The sequence below is a fragment of the Ammospiza nelsoni genome, chromosome 2 (genome assembly GCF_027579445.1).
Source record: "Ammospiza nelsoni isolate bAmmNel1 chromosome 2, bAmmNel1.pri, whole genome shotgun sequence".
Classification (NCBI taxonomy): domain Eukaryota; kingdom Metazoa; phylum Chordata; class Aves; order Passeriformes; family Passerellidae; genus Ammospiza; species Ammospiza nelsoni.
The window spans coordinates 11,035,320-11,057,254 of NC_080634.1; the positions used below are offsets into that span (position 1 = coordinate 11,035,320).

The window sequence follows — 21,935 nt, forward strand, 5'->3', positions numbered from 1 at the left end:
CAGAGAATCACCTAACATATGTTACTCATTTAATTTATTAACTTTTACTTAACCCAACTCTTGCTGCTGTTCTTGATTACCTGCAAGGAGGCTCAGGTGAGCCTACTGAGGAGAGAGACAGCAATAAAATGTGTAAAATAATCATCATTTTCAGTCTCTCCACTTCCACTTGTGTTCTCATGCAAAGCTTTCCTCAGACATTCCCCAGCTCTCCAACTCTGATCAGTAGCACCACTATTTTCTCATCCTGCAGTGGGCTCAGGAAATGAAGATGGCACCAACATTTATGCTTTTAATATGACAAATAACTGCATGTCTCTAAAACTGCTCCCATGAGGGCAATACCACAGCCCTGCCTGTACCAGTGAAGTGGCAGGACTGAAACTGAGCTTAGTATCAATCTGAGAACTTTGTCTTGATCTGTAAGGAGTCACTCTTGCTATTCCCTTGTATTTCAATATCTAATTAAGTGAATATGCCACAGCTTTCCCTCACATGTGCAATGCCAGCAAAATCTCTTATTATTTGACAGTGATTTAAAATGAAAATTCTTTATTGGGGGCTAGACCAGTGCCACTGGTAGGACTGAATTCTGGCTGCACCATTCACTCACACAGGTAGCAGAGCTTCTGCCTCCACATGATAAGCTAAAGTAAGAGAGGTACTTTAATCTCTCAGACTAAAACACCTTATAATCTCCAAGTCTAGCAAGAAGAGACATAAACATAAAAACCAAAATAAAGGCTATTTGCTCTATTTTTTCCTAAATATAGAAAAAGTATTTTTTTCCTGTCTGGTGAGAGGGTTACCTGTTGTCATACCTGACCTTGGTTTTGTCCTGTTTCCTCCACAAACTAATCTCATGCAATGCACTACCACAAAGATGTTGCCCTTCCTGCTAGTCTTATGCAAGTGTCCTTTTCCAGTTTTATTGTTAAATATTGTTAAATATTCTATTGTTAAATAGAATACTAAGTTATTATTAAGTTATAATGTTAATTTATATTAAGTAATGTTAAGTATTCTATTGTCTCCATTCAACTAAAACCAGGTGTTTGTCAGTGCTAAACTGAAGTAATGCTGGCATAAGCCTGTGGGACCCTGGGATGGCTCTCTTGTCACAGACTTCCCTTCTGGATGCTCTGGCCAACTTAATACCCCACACATTTTAGCCTGTCAAATTTTAACACTCCCGTTCTTACCCTGTTTTAGTGGGTGCATGTGGCTTTCTGCTCCAAAACACAACTGAGTGCTATTTCCAGCCACCATTTCTGTGCTCCTGTGTTACAAAACACTCATTAGCATAGGAAATAAAAACCACAGCTAGAACTGGGGGTGGAATCACTTGTTCCCTAGGTCCTCCCAGCAAAAGGAAAGAATAATACACAAGCCACAATAAGACCCTACATTTTCACCAATTTTCATGTAAGCTCCCCCTGAAATCAGTACCTGGTATGGGTTTAAGGGAGTGACTCCCCCTTGGAAAAAAGGCACATTTACTGCAATGTGGCTATTAAATGGAACAATTAAAACAAATGCTAGCTAGCATATTAGAAACAGTGTGAAATGGTCACAAGCTCAACCTTTACCTCTAAAATAGAGTTCACTTTGTGCAGGCAGTGGGGCTATTTCCCCTAAATTTAGGTGTGCCCCATTTAAGCCTGATGTTCTCTCACACTCAGTGTCAAAACTTATGAGAGCAGGAAGCACTGAAAGCAAACCAGGAAAGGCTTCCCTTAAAAACAAAATACATATTTTTAAGCACCAGAAACATGAAATTTGGCATGTTGAAAGAGATGCAAACAGCTATCCCTTTAAAAAGCCTCTTTTAGGACCAAAATATTTCACGTTCCCTCTCTCACAGCTATATGTTCACATGCTCCAACCTATTTTTAGAATGTCCTTCCTAGATTAATTTTTAAACTTGAGTCTGGACACTTCTCACCCTCTCTCTGCCCAGATATCCCTGTTGAGTCTGTTCCACCACTGAAGGCTGCAAGGACATGGAAGTCAGCCTGCAACAGGTTTGCATCCCACCCTTTCCCACTAAAAGCAGAAAAAAATACACAAGGATAGGGAGCCTGCAGAAAGGAACAGGGCACAGCACTTACAGGGCAAGAGTCATAACTTCCTACAGCAGGCATGCTATTACTGCACTTTCTGTCACAGTAGATGATGACTTAAAGCCATCTCATTAAATGCTGCAAGGCTTAAAAAGAAGGGAAAAAACAGCTGTTCCCCAACTTTCAAGGAAAAGAGTATAAACAAGCATACCTGCCTTCCTCCATAAAGTAACCAGCCCAGACTTAGGTTTGACAGTATCTCTCTAAGAAAATAAACCCACCAGACTTCACAGGATAAATACATAACTATACCTTCTGGCAGGTCTTTTAACCAAAAATAATTCTACAGCTTTAGCTATGTTAGCTCACAAGTGTGACAATTTTAACCCAAGCCTGTTTATATGCTTTTATTTAGAAGGGTCTTGTACCTGCAAAGTCTGTATACATCACAAATCTTACGAAAGGAAATAGATTTCAGACAACCACTGATGTCAGTGTGAACTATTTCAGGAGTAGTAAGTTGCTTTAGACTAAGCCAGCTCTTCCCATTCCACTTAAAAACAGCTGGGGAAAAAAAAACCAAACCAATGTAATGGTGATTAAAAGGTAGGGGAGGAGGGATTTAACCAGAAACTTTTCATAAGATGCTCAATGAGCAATTTCTGTGGACTAAAATTTAATCTGACATTAGTTCAGACTTCTGTTATTCACGTGTGTAGTCCCAAGGAGTGGTAAACAGCACTTGTAAACTGAGAGGAAGCTGTGTCCACAGACCACAGCATATCAAAATACCCAGCGCAGGTCAAATCCAGACAAGTCTCCCAGCCATAGCATGGCCTCTGAACTCCTCAAATAAACTTCTGCATTTCCAAACAAAAACGTGTTCTCCACATTACACATGAGCAATCTGCAAAGACTGAAGAGCACACACGAAGTAGCCAAGGAGAGCTAATAAAAGCACAGATATTACACCTTCTTCTTCTCTTCTGTGATCTCACTTTGGTAATTACCAGCTATTTCTACCTATCTTAAGAGACTCAGTTGTAAATAACAAATATAGAAACACACAAGCACATGTACAGTGAGTCAGAACTCAGGAAAGTGAGTTTACGAATTATGTTTACACATTTTTAATGTAGTCTAATGATTAAATCAAAAAGGAAACTAGGAAGGGTATTTGCCCTTATCTTAATTAGCAAGGCTGTTTATGCAGGCTGAAAGGTAAGCATGTGTTTGTTTCTCCATCTCATTTCTATGTACTACAACTGAAGAGCATTGCATTATTTGAACTCTCAAAATCATAAGTAGCTTCCAAACAATTTTTCCACAAATGATACTTAAAAAATTTCACATTTGATCCATACAAGCAAGACCTATTTTACCCAGAAAGAATAAGGCTCTCACTTACCAGAAAGATTCAAAAGCATGCAAAATAAACACAATTCCCTTCCCAAACTTCTATCAATACATTCTTCCCCCTAAAATTTCTACAAGTAAATTGCATCACTACAAGTTCAATTATGCCAGAAAGTGGCTTTTTGCCCTAATTCTTACAAACAAGAATGTCTGAGGTCATTTGATTGATATCTTAACTTCAGAATCTAAATTGGGATTGAAAACCAACCAACAAAACACAAACCCTAAATTGAAAACACCTAAAAAGCTGATCACAGTAGGTGCTTCATCCCAGACAGATGGAAGGGGTTCAGGAACTGTAAAACTGGTTCCCATCCATTACTTCCCTCTCACTCACTCTTAGAAGTATTTGCTGTTCCCAGTATCACCAGCTCTACTATACCTTTTTTTTACATCTTCTTTCACATAGTCTTTGTCCTATCTACATGACATCTGCAATATTCAGAAATATTGCAGTATCTTAAATTACTGTCCTGAATTATTTCAACAACCACTGCTATTTCTACAATGCAGGACAACCTGCCAAAGTTTTCTGAATCCTGAAGACGATGTCCATGGGATATGGGGAAGTTTTTAGATTAAAAAAAAAAAAAAATTAAGAAAAACTACCCATGGGACAGCTGCACCTCCAAGCAACTCTCTCTGCTCAGCAAGGTCCAGAAGTGAGTGAGGAGATGACACAGCCTGATTTGTGCCATCCCCCTGCAGGGAAGGGACCTTCTGCTCAGGCATGGAGCAGGTCACCAGGGTCAGCAGCACCACCACGGATAAACCTGACAAAGTCCACCTGCCACAGCACCAAGCAATAAGCTAACAAAAATTAGATCAGATAGCAGACCTCCAAGTGTTTATAGCCCATGACTCAACTTTCCCTCCTGTACAGTGACCTTTACAGAGGACAGGAAAAGGAGGTGAGCATGCTTATATGTTAAATTCATACAGTCCATTATCCAGAAGAGTAACTGGTATGAGAGGCTCCAAATCTACTTAAGAAGCAGAGCAGCAGTGGCCTATGATATCCCCAGAAGGCCAGAACAGAGGAAATTTGATTGTTTTTGTGCTCCTGGTATCTTGTGAAGCATGCACAATTTTTTCTGAAAAAGTAACAACAAAGTCATAAGGTAGAAGACACAGAAGTGGTGTGATCATCAGCAGAAAGAGGGTATTTTAAGACCTGCCTTAATGCTCAGGTTCAGTTTTGCAGAGACAGAATACAGCTGACATTTGCCTGGACAAGACATCAGAGCTAGAGGAATACAGCACTGCAACCCAAAATACTCAGCATTACCCCAAAAATAGTGTCCAAATACTGTTCACTTCCTCTGTCAAGTGTTAGAATACTCTGAAAACAAAAGCAGAGCAGGGTAAGGCAAAAGTGAAATTGCCTGGAAAGCCTGAAGGGCACACTGAACAGATCCTTTTTTCCATGTAGGAAATTCACAGTAGAGTATCACTAATGGTAAAACTTGAGGTCCAGAAGATAAAGTTCAGCAAAGTGACCTTTTATGCATTTCAGATCAAAAACCAGTTGGGTCATATGCATGCTCAGATAGCCTTGGGCATATGACAAACAAGCTTTTAAAAAAAAAAAGGTTTGTGAGCAAGCACTCCAGACAGCTGTGCTCAAGAGCTGCATCCACCAGACACGCTCAAACTTTCATGTTTGATATTGTAATCTACAGACAAGCCAGAGTTCAGTAAACAGCAAATGTGATTCTGCACAACCTTGTTATCTTCTCATCTCAACAGTTAAACCTATGTGAGGGAGTGCAAAGAGGTTACAAAATACTATCAGCACAGTTTATTAAATGGTCTTTTTGCATTTATTTTGCAGCAGGATAAAATTTAAGTCAGCAGAGATCTAAACATCGGTAAGTCAGAGGACCAGGGCGGATTGCTGAAACAATCCTTTGGAGTTCCAGAGGCAAGAGGAAATTTTTTTTCAAGAATTTCTGCATTCTTACATGGCCCCTGTTTACCAGATTGGAGCAGTTTTGCTTTTAGTATGTTAGCTAAGTTAAAGTGAATGGCAAAGATGCATAGATTCTTCTCTTATTTTTCATAAACAGAATCCAAAGTAACAATTATAGGGATTTTTCTGCTGGTTTTGTCTTTCTTCCCCATAGCCATGCACCTCTAGAGAACCATTATTCTGGGAGTTCTAGGACTTTAACACATGATCTTGAAATTTGGTGAAATTTCAAGATCATAGGAGACGGACTTGGAGCACTCAACAGCACCACTCCTGATTTCAAAACTGAAGGATTTCACACTTATCTGTGGTGTTCCACCTCCCCAACACCCCCAATCCTTTTGGATCATTATATTCTGGTTTTGAACTTCAGCTTATCTTTCTCAAATCTCACCCAAAGAGATTTTGCTACCCACCTTCTGAAAGCACCTTTAGATCGTTTCAATTTATGGTTGTTAATATGAATTCAAGAGAAAACAAGCTACTGTCCTATCTTCACACTTTGGAAGAAGAGAATAGAACCTGAAACCTTCAGCTTTTGCAAAAACTAGGAGGGCAAGGGGTGCTTTTGAGTTTGAGTATCTCCACAATCTAGAAATAATCAAATAAGACTAGCTATTGAATTAATGAGCATTTGAAGGATATTCTCATTTGCATAATTACTTTAGCATATAAAATTCAAGTAACCAGAAGAAAGTTAGCTACCTCAACAGTGAGGAACCCATATGCTTCTCTAGTTAGATGAGAGAAATGACAAAAACCAAGTGCTCTGCAAAATAAGGTAAACACAGCCAGTAGTCCTTGTTGCCCAAATGGATCCAGAAATCTGAGCAGACAGTTGTGCCCACATTTCACATAGGTTTGTCCACTGTAGGACTGGCAGAACACCCTTGCTTGGACCCCCCCCAAGCCAGCAGGGATGTCTGCTTCTCCATCAGGAAGCTGCAATCCTAGGAAAACACCATGAGACGAAAAAGGTGTGGGAAAAAGTTTTTTGAGGTCTTTTTCTTCTGTTTAGTATGACACTTGTCACGTACTCGTCTCTTTGCCAACTACAAAAACTCCTGAGTGGAGGGAGAAAAAAAAAATAAAAAACAACAACCCACTCAGGCAAGCAATATTTTCCATAAATGATAAGCAAAACAACTACAGTCAAACAAAGTTGAAGGCTATTGGCAAGAAAATAGAGGCCTAGGCCCAGCTCTTCCTATTGCCTGAGAAATGAAGGCAGAAACCAGTATCTTGATGTTCTTCCCTGCTGTTTCATGCTGCTTTCTCACTGTATTTCTGCAGCAGTGGGAATAAAGACAAAAGGAGCACCAAAGAACAAAGCCTGAATCTCATTCTGGCAAAAACAGGGAGGGGGAACAAAAGACAGGGTGGAAGTGGATGGACTACTTATAGCAATTATTGTCAAACATTTTTGCACTTCCTTCCTTAATGTAGCTCCTTTGTACACAAAGGCCTCCAAATAGTTCTGAGAGGTTCCCTTTGTAAAACAAGGAGAAAGGAAAACTGTAATAAGACTATGCAATGAAGATAAATCTTCCCAATAATGCAAGCTCCAGGAAACACATGGAGGTCAAATAAAACTATTATTTGCCTTTTCAAACACTATTTTCTTCAGCTGCTAAAAAAAAACATTATGAAGCCATTTTACACAGTAAAATTTAACCTTCTATTAACCTTCCATATTAAGTAAACAAACCTTTCTAGCCAATAAGCATCATTGTGAACTCTCTGGGATGATAAGCAATACCTTAATTACATTCATTTACATGACTTTGAAATTGTTCCAGACCAAAGTCAACAACTACAAGGTCAAAGAGTATGGAAATCTAAAATAAGGAGAAATCCATAGTCGGCCAGTTCACAAGGATTGTGCAGCATCCTTCTAGCCCACTTTGCAAAGGGTCAGGGATATCAATCAAGTACTCACTTTTCATCAATTAGATCAAAAAAGCAAATCCTCTAAAACACCAAATATAGAGTCCATTCCTTCTTTTTTTTGAGGACTATGCAAAGTTGAAAGCAATGGAGACTTCAGAATTGTTTCTAATGCCTAATGGCCAATCCAGCTGTATTAACACCTTATGCAAATGTGTTTTATAATATTCTAAATGAAAGGCACGAGATAAAATACACTTTTAAAAAATACATCCATATCACTGAGAACTACTGAATATTTGGTACAGTGCTTTTATACTCGGGAAGCTGACAAGTTTGCAACTTTTAGAATGCTACATGAACACCTTCATTGCTTCATCCATGCTACACTTAAGAGTGGGAAATGCCAATAATGCTCAAACAGCAATTACAAAAAACTTTTTTAACAATGACTGTTGCAAGAAACTTCATAAAGTATGACATGCCCTGAAACAGCAGAAAAGTACAGACACAGTCCATCCATTCCTAAGATATTAGATAATGGCTCAGATATGATCAATAGCAATCAAATTAGCCAGAATGGAGCACACATGCACACTGCACTGATGGATCATTTCAGGACTACATTTTGTGTATTATAACCATTAAATTATTACAAATATACATATACAAAAATCTAAAGTACAGCTTTTGGATTTAGGCAGTCCAATATTGATACACTGCAGCTGACAACACTTTCTTAGTATTAAATTAGATAAATCTCCCTGCATTCTACTTTACTAGCAAAGCACTTTTTATACAACTCTCAAGCCAGCAACCTTGTGCAATTTAAGTGTGATTTAGTGCAAGAGAAGCAATGAGTATTATAAAATTTATGCTTGTTCACCTTCTCTCCCCACAGAGAAGGGCAAGACGTTTTTTCATGTAAATATGTATTAGATCCAAATCATTTAAATAGATATTATTCCATAGAGAACATGATGCTGCATATGCCCATTTCAGCTCCATGTTACTAAATAAACTGCAAGATAATGATGTTGCCTTGCTCATCCTAAAGGACACTGTAAATATTTCTAGGCATTTCAAACAGAAGTAAAAAGAAGAGACATTCACAAGAAAAAAAGAAAAACTAGGATGGCTCTTACAGAGCTTCCTAAAGTGAAGACAAGTTACTAGCAAATTAGGAAATCTCTTTAGGAACAGGTCACAGCTGCCACAGAAAAAATGTAACTCAGATATACGGAATCTTTTCAGTATGAATAGCATATCATTACTATCATCCAATTTCATTTTCCTTTAAATGAAAAAGGGAAAGATAATCACATTTGCAAGGAGAAAACCAAGAAACTTTAGACAGGTGACTACTTTTAAAAATTAACATAGAAATGCTAAATGCAGGGTGCCAAATGCTAATTTGTCTCTAATACGTCTCAGTTATATTTAGCTACAAGTGTCACTGCTTGAATGGAAAAGAGACAGAACAGGGAATCCTTAAACAGTGCCTTAAAAATTAGAGCTTTAAGCATGACTTTCAGGTCAATGCGTATATCTCCCTGCTTTTCACAAAATGCAACTGAAGTTAGTCACCATCTTATATAAAATGCAATATAAGTTAAAAATTTATTTCTAAGCCATGTATATATTTAAAGTGAGGAGGACTGTCATTTGACTTGAAGCCATCACATACCATTTGGGCCACAGTCAGTTATCTTACAATACAGTCTGACCTCTACTTGATTTTAAAATAGGATAATCACCTTCAACTGTGTATGAACCTTGAACATTATCAAAAACAGTTTTATTGCATCAACGATTTATTAATAGTCTTATATTAATAGTAATGTAGCTTTGACTTTACAAAGTCATAAAGATGACGAGAAACACAGTCAAGACTTATTGTGCTACCTATTTTATTTTAGGCTTCTAAGGCAACCTCATGACACAATCAGAAAAACTATCCTGAAAGCAAGAGCTACAAAGAAAAAACAACAGAATACGCATGTATCGTCCCAGTTCAACAGCAGAGCAGGAAGGATACAGGCAGCATAATGAGTTCAGACAAATGCTGGAACCTTTCATGTACCAAAACTGTCCTGCAGCCAGCTGTGCTTGGAACTGCAGGAGTGCTCGTGCTGAGACAGGTGAGCTCTGGGCAGCAGCAAGGAAAAGGTGCGAGCCCGACGTGGGAATGTGCTAAACCAGATTCCCCTTCCAAGGAAAGCACTGCGGAACACCCAAAGCCTCCCATTCAAATCAGCCCTGAGCAAGGAGGAACAAGGAGGAAATGTTCCTCCCCGAGTGTTTCTGGTTCCCAGCTCTCACCCTGCCGTGTGTGCGGTCACTTGTGGAGCTGCTGGCTCCATTGCACCATAGTTCAAACAAAGAGCGGCGAAGAAAGTACAATATTCTATAACTGGCATTTACAGCATCGGCCTTGGACTCCTAATCTTTACCAGACGGGCACACAAATCAATCTATCAGCTCATAAAGGTATGCTTTTTAACCTCCAAAACAGATGGGATTGGCCAGAAACGTCTGGCATGTCAAACTGCTAATCGAGGCTGCCCTTTGCACAAAATAACCCACTTAAGTTGAGGCATGGTTGCACTGTAACAGACATTAGTCTGTGGGAAACCCATTTAACTGTCACATACTCCCGCCACTCTTGCTCTCCCTTAATTAAGCCTAATGCCTTATGCTTTGACCTTTTGTTCTAGCCTATTAACCCTATCTAGTACAAGTTCAAATATGTTAAACCTAAAAGTTTGCTTTTAATATTAAATGCCAAGCTGCAGAAAGAGTGAGGGATGCTTCTCTACCTTGCAAGTTACCAACCCCTGTGTTGGTCCCCAAAGACAAAATATGTTCAAACACTGATCAGTTTCACAACAAAAAAAGTGGAGTTTCTTCCACTGGCATAGTGGAACATGCCAGATATTTTTCCTCTTCAGAGGAGGGTGAGAGAAAAAAAAAAAAGGTGAAACTTCTGCAAGCAACTTCATATCCTCAGGCTTTTGGGTTTTATTCCAACAAGAAAAGCACATGCTATCAGCCAAGATCATACTGCACTCATTTGCTATTCTCTGAAACCCATCATTAAAAATAAGACATAATTGGTTTACAGTGACCAATTTCTCCTCAATTAAAGGCTGCCTCTGCCAACCCTCCTCACACTGAGTCACCATCTTGTTCCTTTGACAAGATACTCACACTATTAGTATGTAATTCTCATATGCATCTCCAGGTGAGTTGCATCCTTTGAAGTTTCTCAGACTTGCACAGACTTAAACAAAGACATAATTTATTCATTCTAGCTCCACACTTTTCCTCTTATGCAAGCTCAACTAAAGCATGGCTGCCTTCTGCTCCACTATCTCTTAATTCACAAAGGTTACACAGCACCAACAAGGCCCGCAGATATGTTTTTAAAGCAGCACTCTTTTGGAGAAAGTCTACCCTAAGGGTCCAGAGCTCTGACTTAAACAAGAACTCTAATCCCAGTGACAATAACAAACCTCTGATCAAGACACTACTGGACTCCACAACAAAGCTATTTATGCATGCAAGCAAGCTTGGTACACCAACAGAGTATTCCACAATTAATGCTCATAACTAGTAAACAAACCTATTCCCCACTCCAAAAAAAAAACAACAATGACTGCCCATAATTGCTTTATAATATAGGTTAGAAACAGAAAACAGAATACAAACTCTGTGGAGATTACCAGCCACGTGTACACTGACAAATATGTTCTCAAATCTTTAACTTGACCACCTTACTGACAAGTTGAACATCCTTCTTTAGAGTTCATGCTTCTGGAACTCTGACTAAATGGAATTCCTTTTACAAACAGGAAACAATCTTGAACCAAAGCTCTCAATTACTCTGAAGATGTGAAAGATTTCAAAGGGCTTGTTCCCACAAAAGCCACTGTCCACTAAGTTCTACTAAAGCTGTATAAGAGACCATCTGCTGCTGATCACAACAATTCTCCAGTTTTAAATTGCTAATTAATTAATTATGTTTTAATTCCAAAGTGCCTGTCTTACTGATTCTAAGACCAGCAAGTAATACCATTAACTTTTCTGTAAATACAATTGCTCAGACAACTATAAGAATTTGAATGTTGCACTACAGCAACATTCAACTTCTTTTTTTTGAAAAGTCAAATAGAAAAAACATTGTGGGGGGAAAAAAGATTTCTAATCTCAATTTCTGGTTATTTCCAAAGCACTCATTCTGGTTAAATCCAGATCCCTACAATTTAAAAAGTGCATATATTTTTCTAGTTATTTCACTTGGCTATATTCTATTGTGTTGGAGATGCTCAAACAGCACTACACAGACCAATGTTGTATTTGAGTAAAGTCAGGCAACACATAGAATTATTTAAAATAAGAGAAAAACACATCCCTGCATCTGCAATCTGTGTCATTACAACGGATATGAGAAAGCTCTGCAGGCTGGGATTTCGTATGACTGCCTCCAGCTTCTAGACCTTCCCTACTAATGCTCACAAAAGTTGCCACTGGAGGCAATGCAAATGAGTCCTAAGAGAGACAAGAAACAAAACAACAACTGCTTGTCAACCATTACATGCCCAAATTGTATTCTTTATGCTCATCAGCATTCTCAAGTTCTTAGGCACGCATGCAGGCCCACCGAGGACAGTGGGGCTACTCAAGTGAATAAAATGACTCACAAACCAAAGTGCATATACATAAGCAATCACTGGACAATACTCAGGGAATTATTCCCTGGTATCAAAGAGAAATAGGATTTAGGAAATGGGAACCAAGGGAGCAGATCTGAACCAAATGACAGCGATGCTAAATGTCTACAAGCCATTGTAATGTAATATCTAATAATGATTTTACTGTGACGGTCCCTTGCCACACAAGCTCAATTTGGATCTGTTTTATTTAAAAAATAAGAGAGATGGTAACACAGAAAGTGTTATTTAATCTTCTCTTTCACTCTGAAATTATATGTAAATCAAGTTCTTCACTATCTAGCTACTTCCCAAACAGGTGGGCTAAATCTCCAGAACTTAACAGCAAATTACACACAAAAAGTTCAGATGTTACAAAAAATACTTATTTTTCTTTAATCAGCACACATATTAAAAAGAAACCCAAGTCTTACAGTAAAAGAGAGGGATTAACTTGAACATTTATCACTTCAAAACATATTATAATCCTAAAAGGCTTATACAAGGCACACAGCTGTCTGACAGCTTCGGCAAGACAAAGAACAAACTCCAAACCAAAGAGACAAGGTAAACAACCCAAACAAATTATTTACCTTGAATGTGGTTCCATTAGGAAAGCTCTTCCTTCAGGAGTCCAAGGATGCAGTAATTGTCTTCCTCAAAAATTTCATGCTTGATCTGAAAAGAACAGCAGAAATTGCCCTATGAAATTCTGCAAATCATTCTTTCCTACCTAATATGCCTTGATCTACTTTCTTACTGTTGGTGTAACAGAGAGCAAAGCTGTATTTTGTTTAGTACAAACAGCAAATAACATTTTCACATCAGAAGAAAAACGTAGTTCCAAATCTCAGAAATCAAAACCTTCCAGACAGAACCATGAGTAAAACTAGTAGAAACAACTCATGGTGTCTAGACTTGTACTAAGGGACATTATTCTGCAAGAACAAAATCCACATTCAACTCTAAGCCAGAATCCTCTTTTCCTTCCTTTCATTCAAAAAACAGCTGTGACATGAAAGCCCTCCTTCCTATGTAGTGGTTACTGCTTAACACTTCAAACTTGCACCTATGAACATGAAAATCAGTTTTTAAAGAGCCTCTTTTAATTTACATATACATAAGGAAAAGACTAGAGTATAGTATAACAGGTGAGATAAATGCAACAAAATTTGTTCAAAAAGAAAATAAATGAGCAGAAATTGTAATATTTGCTTTTGAGAGATTTAAGAATAGTATATAACACTATTTTGGTTTAGTTAGAGAATGTTATTCATTACAATCCCAACCTTAAAAGCTCTTCTCAGCACTTGTCCATTATTCTTAAGTGAAATTTTGTTAAAGGTTGTAAACTTAGAGCTAGCCCAGAACATTCCTATTTCTACTATTTCAGCCTTGTTGTTGTGACAAGCCTCACTATTAAAGGTCTTTTTTTGGCTATCACCAAAGCAGCAAGCTTATTATGCATTGAGTCAACTTTAGATACAATAAAATACACTTTAAAAAATTTAAAAGAAGATACTTTCCCCACCATTAAGCTGAACTTTCCCCTCCCTCCTTCTGCTTGGCAATAGGAGAGTTCCTCTCCTTATTTCAACACCTTTAGCCTCTGTTCCCAAAAAAAAATGCTTACAAAAGCTTTTTAAACACAGAATTTCTCTAGCATGGAGGACCCTGCAGGTGGGTCCAGGTGGGTAGGATAGAGGGGAAGAGTGGGAAGTGTGTGTGCTGGGGCACATCTGAGCATTTCCCCCTCCACAAAACCACCTGGGTCCAAGCCAGATTAGAGAAAACATCCGACTCTGGCCACTGCAATGTGCTTGCTAACTAGAAAAAGAGATACAGGTGTTGATCAATGGGTCATCATCCAAACAAACACCTATTCAAAGCTTGCAGGGACATGAAATGACAGCAGCATGCTGGGTTACTGCCAGCACCAAAACCCAACAAAAGATGCCCAACAATAGAACCAATTAAGCTGAAAAATAAGTAAATACCCTGGAATACTACATGCAGACACTATTTTAAATAATTCTTCCACATAGATAACAAAATGAAAAGGTAAGTTGCACCCCAGAAGGGGTGCAGTCCTCAAAATTTGTATTTAGTAAGGGGAGGAACAAAGATCTACCATCACAGTAGAAATTAACAGAGAAATGACAGGTACAGTGACAAAGATGCAAATAAACAAACAGTTCAAAGCCTTCTCAACTCCACTTTACTGAAAGGGTAAACAAGCTGGATCTGGAATCTTTTATAGGCAATGAAAAACAGGACAAGAGGTCCCAAAAAGCAGAAGAAAGCAGCGCTATTAAAAAAACAAGCCATCTGAATTTGAGAAAAATAGTTTAAAACAGTTAAAAGAAAAATCCAGTATTACTGCTCTATACTATAGATGTAGACAAAATGCTTTGAACTTAGTCATTCTTAGTTCCAGGAGAAGAGAGATTGCTATGTGGTAGGGAAAAACACAGAACAAACACAAAACCACACTCCATACAGTATTGCCATCAAGGTTCCATGTATAGATGGGATTTCCTTTAGGTCAGCATTCAACAGGCTTTTTTGTATTATTCCAAGTGACTACAAAAGGTTTATGAGAGTTCAGAGAAAAGACAATAACAGAATTTGTTACTTCTGGGAAAAAAATCCGTATTTCTTCAGTAGGTTTTAAAAACTGAAGAGAAAAGAAAAACTTTTCTAGAGTAATATTTTATTCCCAAACTCCTTGCATCTGAACCACTCAGTTTACACACCTTATAGTTTTTGGAATGTTGATCTGTGTTGTTTCATGGACTACCAAAAGCAGGGTACGTGATAACACAAACACCACCGCCAAGGCCATCTCCTGGGGCAAGAACCATCATTTCTTTCTACATCTGAGGCAAGCCCTGCTTTTGACATCACTGAAAAGCCTTTGCAGTTCACCTTCCCTCTCTCTTTGCACAGTGATGGGGCACAGAGAAGAAGCAGAAAGCAGGTAGATATGAATCTTAAAAGTTTGCTATGGAAAAAAAAAATCATAACAACAATACCAACTCTAGGACCAATGAGAACAAAAATATGGTTCATCTGTGAGCAAGATGTAAGATCCATAAGCAAGATTTATTTGCTTGGATACATTTCAACACAGAACTTCATGGACTATTTTCTGGGGCAAATTAAATACTCCCTTATTTGTTTTCAAATAATAGCTTCATCCAACACATTTTACATCTAGCACCTGATCTCTCTGCGAGGACTCCCTCACAACTTCCTTTCTTGAGAGGAGGAAGATCATCCCCTCAGAAGTCTTTCCCAACACCCAATTTCTCTCCTACATTAAACTCAGTCTTAGAAACCAGTGACTAAAACAGAAGATCTGTAGCTTCTGCTTTTAATCTGATTTTGTCTACAAGCAACATTGGTTTTCCTCTGCTGAAGGCAATTTGGAAATAAGTGGTATGAAAACAAAATTTCACTCAAGACAGGCAATTAAACAAGAGCAATGAGCTCCAATAAAAATTTAAGTATGAGAAGACTATGCCAGGAGGGGTTTGACCCAAGCTAAGATGTCTAGCAACTGCTTCTTCCCCTTTCTACACATGAATATTTATTTACATGAGTTTTAGTTTCTATTCTCCTTCTTCAACAATCAAGCCAAGTGACCTGCAACAGACAGCCAAATAAATTACCAAATTAATTCTTTCAAGTGCTAAATAGGTCTGTGAGCATTTCCAAGTATTTAAAATAAATAATCCAGAAACCCTAAAGAGCAGGCATTCCTCTTTAAAAAAAGTCTCTCTGCCCACTTTTCCCAAGGAATATCTTCCCACTGGGAAGCACATGAGTTTTCACATGATCCCAGATGTTCACCCAGAAGTACTGGGCGCCAACCCTTGTATGCTGCTCTCTAATTCAGTCTTTTCCAATGCAACTAGTGAATCTCTAACACCAAAATGTGGAAAAGCAATGCCACAACCCTGTTAAACACTTCCCCCCCAGTTCTCCCCCGTTTGCTGCAGGCAGGCCAGCACAGCTCAGAGTTACTGCTCTTATCGTTTTGGCCTGTTGGCAGGAAGAAAGAGCAAACCACAAATGCTGTTACTATTAACCTTTTTGTCTTTAGTTCAAGGCTGTTTAGACAGACTGTGAAATTTATGCTATCTTTTTTGTACTTTTATGCATATTCTTTCACACCTTCTCCTCTTGCTCAGGCTTCACTCCCTACCTACCTTTCTGCTTGTTTGTCATTGCCTGCCCTCCTGAGCAGCAATGATTTATACTTCAAACTTCGCACTTCCTGTCCCAAAAGGATATTTAAGCTTTTTAATCCATAGGATAGCTATCCTATTAACCCTGCCCCCTGCTCATCACCCAGCCCATCACTCAGCAGGTGGGAGATGATGCAAGCACCATGCAAGGGAGGGGTGGCCACCAAAGCCCCCCATGGAAAAGGGGTTGTGCCCCCAAACCAGGCACCCAGCTAGGATCCCCACACTTTCCCCAGGCTCTCTTCTGGATCCCCTCCACTTCCTGCACATTCACACAGAGGGAAAAGACCCCACAACCAACAAGACTTTTGGGGTTTGAGGTACAGGCAAGCTCTGAAGAGATTATTATCTTCTAAGATAATAATCCAAAGATCTTATGGTCTTCATGTCTCCTCTGACAGCTCTGCAAGGAGGTGTCAAGCACAGCCCCGGAGCAGGACAGCTGACTGGGGGAAATGCAACTCCCTGGCTTTGCCTTGGGCAAGTTTATACATGTGCTTGGCACGGTGCAGAACAGGGTTTATCTTTTATTGTAGCCATGGCCTGAACTGTCCCTGGTAAAGTTAACAGAGCTCTCACTGCTAGTGATAATAAAGCTGGCACTATAGAAACTTCTTGCCAATGCTCAAAGCCTGAAAAATAAAGTTTGTTCTGAAGAGACAAAATAAGCTTTAAGCAAGCAAGACTTCGTCAATTCTTTTAAGCAAATCCTGCAATAAGCAAAACCACAAGCAAATATGAGTATCATAAAGTTAAGTCATGTTTGAATTAACTGAATCACTTGAAGTTTTTCTTGATGCCTTTTACAGGACAAATTTACCCAAAACACTGCAGGTGATACAGCCAGTGATTAGATCACCCTTTTAAGTTTACAATATAAAAACATTATTTACTTTTACTTCTTTATCAACATAGTTTTTATGACTATAATAAATTTTGGTTACCACATCTTTCACTTCAGAAAAAGAAACAAGCATGGGAAGCAGAAAAGAAGAGCATGTTTTCATCTGCAATTTTCTGCCAAAAGACTAAAAGGGAAAAAACCCCAAAAACCTCAGTCCAGCATGGTTTGGCATTTGACTGCATGCTGTATTCTGTGCATGCATGGCCTAAAAAACCTGAAAGCCATTGATAGCTCCTGCTCATTAGATAACCTAGAAGCACAGGCCAGTCTAGCGCAGGTCAGATTTCACCCCTGCCCAAAACAAGCAGTCACTACTCCCTGCCTCCTCCACGGCACACTCAGAACACAAACACCCTTACATACACATTTCACTCATGACTAACTCACTGTCTTGCTCTAGAGTCCATGTCAGCTCTATCTCAGAACCACTGACAGAACAACAAGTCAAACTTCTCCACCACAAGTTTAGGAACACAGCAGCAAAAACCCCAAAGCTGCCTGAGCACTGTTCTTGATGAAAACTGCTGCCTTCCAAGATGTTAGCTACTCATGCCCATAGAGCAGAATTACTCAGATGCCATTAAATCTGATCCCAACCACAAGATACCCTCAGCTCAGAGAGCTTTTGTCATCTGGCATCTTAATGTGTCACTCTCTCATGTGTTCAGTCAGCCCTGGAAGCAGCAAATCGCATTTGTGTATTAAAGAAAATGTTCCCTGCTCGCTCAGGAATACACATCCCCCCTTCCACAAGTGACTGCTTCCTCCCCACAGCTCCTCGCAGATTGGATTCGCACTCTTTGTTAAATAAAGCTTTACGGTATCTCTGAACATTTATAGTGCCATGACTCAGTTAAATTCTAATCAGCCTGTGAGCTGTCTGACACTGCAGCAGGTCCCCTCAAAATAAAACGAGGAATAATACAGTCTCCAGATTCCAGAGAGATGAGGCAAAAGAGGACAACTTCCACTTCAGCCTGCTTGACAACAACATAATCCCAAAGCCAGGAATCCCACTGTTTTTTTTTTCCAACACCTTCAACATGTGTCAAGCATTTTATCTGAATCCTTCTTTAAATTAAAAGCCCAGTAAATCAGCAGGATACACAAGACCGAAGAAGAAAGGGGCAGCATAGACACAAGGCTGTCTGCTCGCTACAACGCTGCCCCCGTTTTGCCTCTAGTACGTTTCCTTATGTTTCACTACCTTCCAACTTAATCACCCACTGACACTTCGAAAGAAGAGCCTCAAACAACACGTTCTGTAGGGAAAAACCAAGGGTGGAAGTGGGAGGAAGAAAAAATTTTAAAATTCACCTTTAGAGGGCTTCGGGGACACACCAAAAAAAAAAAAAAAAAAAACACACCACGTCTGGAAAAGTAACCTTTAGTCTAGAAGGGAAACAGCGACGTCCCTAAGGAGCCCGGAGCGATGAGAAGGCATCTTTGGGGGGCGCAGGGAGCCGAGCCCGAGCCGCGGCCGAGCGGGGCCGGCGGCGGCAGCCCCGGGCTGGCTGCGGGCCCGCAGGTGGCGGCGGGCGGGCAGCGCCAGGGCCGGCAGGAGGCGGCGGGGGCGGCGTGGCCTTGCCCGCAGCCCCGGCAGCGAGGCCGCGCCGCCGCAGCCGCTGCGCACCGGGGAGCGCCCGGCCCCGGGGACCGCCGGCACCGGCCCACCCAAAGGGGGGCCCGGCCGTGCGCTCGGCGAAACACCGGCGGGTCCCGGGGGGACGGAGTAGTAACTTTTCCGTGCCGGCGGCTCCCCCGAACCCACCGCGGCCGGGCAAACTTTCCGCCCGCGCCGGAGGTGCCGCGGGGCGGCCGCCGGGCTCACCCCGGCATTGTTCCCCGGTGCCGCCGCCCGGCAGCGCGGCCCCGGCCCGGCCCGCCCCGCTCGGCCATTTCCCCGGCGGAACAGCGCCGCACTCACCCCGCAGCCGCCGCGGCTCCTCCCGGGCGGGCTGCCCGAGCCCCCCGCAGCCGCTCCGGCCGCACGCCGCCCCGCTGCCGCGGCCGGTCCCGGCGCTGAGCTCCGGGGGAGCGGCGGCTGGCGGAGCCGAGGCGGACGGACGGACGGACGGTGCCCGCGGCTGGAGGACTGGACAGGGCAGGACGCGCCGCCTCCCTCCCGCCACAGCCGAGCCCGCGCGTCCCCCCCGCCCCGCGCATCCCCGCGCACATACAGGGCGAGCCGAGCTCCGCTGCGCTGCTCTCCGCGGCTCGGGGCTCTGCTGCAATGCCTGCAAGGCTGACTTTCAAAGCCTAACCCGCAGCCGCGATCCTCCCTCTCCGCCTTCCACCTCGCCCGCCGCGGCGCAGCCCGGCCCCTCCCCGCGCCGCGCCATTCATCTCTCCAGCCAAGTTTCTTAACCCTTTGGTGCCCTCCCGGCAGGAGGCAGCGCGGGATGCGGGAAGCAGGGATGCGCCCCCCGCCCCGCCCCGCCCCGCCCGGCCAGGGCAGGGCAGGGCAGGGCAGGGCGGCCGCGCCGCACGTACGCGCATCCCATCCCCTCCTGCCCTCTCCAATTAATCTCACTGAAGTCGCGGAGCCCCCGGGAAACAAACTTACGAGCGACAGCACCGGAGGACCCGTATCTTAATGAAAGCGGCAGTGGCTTAAAAATAACGCGCTTTTTTTTGTTGTTGCTTTTTTTTTCCTTTTTCTTTCCCCCTTTGGCTACTTTGGAATAATGGGGGGATGGGCGCTGCTAGTGTTACTGGTACTTATCGGTTTAGAGCGTATGTTTTCGGCATTTCCTCCGAATAACACGCGCTAGAAACTCCAGTGCTATTATTATTATTGTTATTGTTATTGTTAGTACCGCTGTTTTGAAGGAAAAGCCGGGATGCTCCCGGCACGGGAGGGCAGCGGCCCGGCACCTGCGGCTGCTCCCGGGCGGCGCTGCCCCGGCCGCGGCCCTGCCGGCTCCCGGCACGGCTCCTCATCCCCTGCCCAGCCTCCCAGGGCACCGGCAGCGGGGAGCATCCCTGCCGGCTCCCGGCACGGCTCCTCATCCCCTGCCCAGCCTCCCAGGGCACCGGCAGCGGGGAGCATCCCTGCCGGCTCCCGGCACGGCTCCTCATCCCCTGCCCAGCCTCCCAGGGCACCGGCAGCGGGGAGCATCCCTGCCGGCTCCCGGCACGGCTCCTCATCCCCTGCCCAGCCTCCCAGGGCACCGGCAGCGGGGAGCATCCCTGCCGGCTCCCGACACGGCTCCTTATCCCTGCCCCAGCCCCCCAGGGCACCGGGAGCGGGGAGCATCCATGCCGGCTCCTGGCACGGCTCCTTATCCCTGCCCCAGCCTCCCAGGGCACCGGGAGTAGGGAGCATCCCTGCCCGCCGTGCCAGGGCGCCCGGCGCTCCCTGTGCCGCGGGGGAAGGAGGACAGGCGGGGAAAGCGCTTTCAGCATCGGGGCAGACTGGTCAAAGCCATGCTCTCTGCCCACGTGGCAAATAAATACAGTTTGGGAGGGGAAAAATAAAATATAAAACAACACGGAGCTGGGCAGTGCTTCCCAAGAAGAGTCAGCCCTACGTTTTGGTAGGCGACGTCCCCAAACCTCTGCTGTCAGAAATTGCACTGAATGTCAAGTTGTTCTTTAGGCTTTGCTGCCACCAAAGAGAGTACGCAGAGACACAGGCTGAACTTGGCTGTATAAACGAAGCCACAAAGTGCATGCGACCTTCATCGCACCTCCTGTGTGCCCGTGTTTAACAAACGTCTCGACGTGTCGCACACTGTCTGCCAAACCTCTGCAGAGCGCTCCATGATACTTCACTTCTGCGAGTCAAAGACTGACGGAAGAGAAACAAATTTGTTTGCAAGTCACATATAAACTGCCTGGTAATTGCTGCATTAACACATGCCAACCTTTTAGTTTTAAAGCTCAGGTAAAATAAATGATCTGCTCAAGCGTCTTTTTAGTAAGAGATTAATATTAAAGGAATGTCCACTTTAAAGAAAGCAAAAGGGAGTTACATTTATGAAAAGCTAAACATTTTAACTGAGAGATAACATGAATGAAAGTAGATGTAGGAATGTTAAGCAAAACCTCTTTCACTTTGGAATGTACGGATTGTGTACAGGCTTAGAGTGGAGCTAGTAATGTATTACTTGACCTATTTTTTTAAGCCAATGAAAGATTTAGGTTAACTTCATCATGTGTTTTTAACCACTTTCTTCCAGACATGCAGCAGCGTTTTCTAAAGCCATTGCATGTCACAGTGTTTATACAAGCCTCTTTTTGAGAACATGTCTCATAATATAGCCTGATCCTACTTCCATTAAAACAATGGGTTTGCTCTTCATTTTCGTTATAGGCTCATTAGCAAATTTTGATCGTAAAGAAATTATCCTTAATTTTTTTTTATTTCACAAAGAATCTTCATCTCAAATTTTTTTCAATGCTAAGCAGCTGAGTTATCTAGGGAAAAGGAAATTTTCTCATTACTGCAGCAATTTATCTGCTATTTCAATCAAGAGTGTCTGTAGTAGAGACGTCTTTCATTATTAACCTTAGGGAATGTATTGCGTAGATGAGAGACCTACAAAATGAGGAATCTTGGACAAGCAACAGAAAAAAATGTGTGTGTGGAGTATTTCTTAAAATTATTGTTGTCAGGTAACACATAGTTGCTTGAGGACACAAGTTTCAGGAAGATACAATCAACTGAGACTGTATTAAATAATAAAACATAAAGATTTAGTAGGTTATTTCCACTACTTAATA

At 42.1% G+C, this 21,935-nt stretch overlaps 1 protein-coding gene across 4 annotated transcripts in view; it reads right to left on the reverse strand.

Moving 5' to 3' along the window:
• Window positions 1-19,490, reverse strand: part of NRIP1 (nuclear receptor interacting protein 1) — a 73,179-nt gene extending 53,689 nt beyond the window's left edge. Inside the window, exons 1-2 of one of the 4 annotated variants that reach the window (XM_059491613.1) lie at window positions 19,388-19,490; window positions 12,644-12,728 (exon numbers count right to left, since the gene is read on the reverse strand). The gene's annotated coding sequence lies outside the window, so the exon portion shown is untranslated. Of the gene's footprint in view, window positions 1-12,643; window positions 12,729-19,134; window positions 19,225-19,387 lie in introns of those variants that run through there. The other 3 variants (XM_059491618.1, XM_059491624.1, XM_059491628.1) reach the window with 3 other exon arrangements.
• Window positions 19,491-21,935: the final 2,445 nt, after the last annotated feature.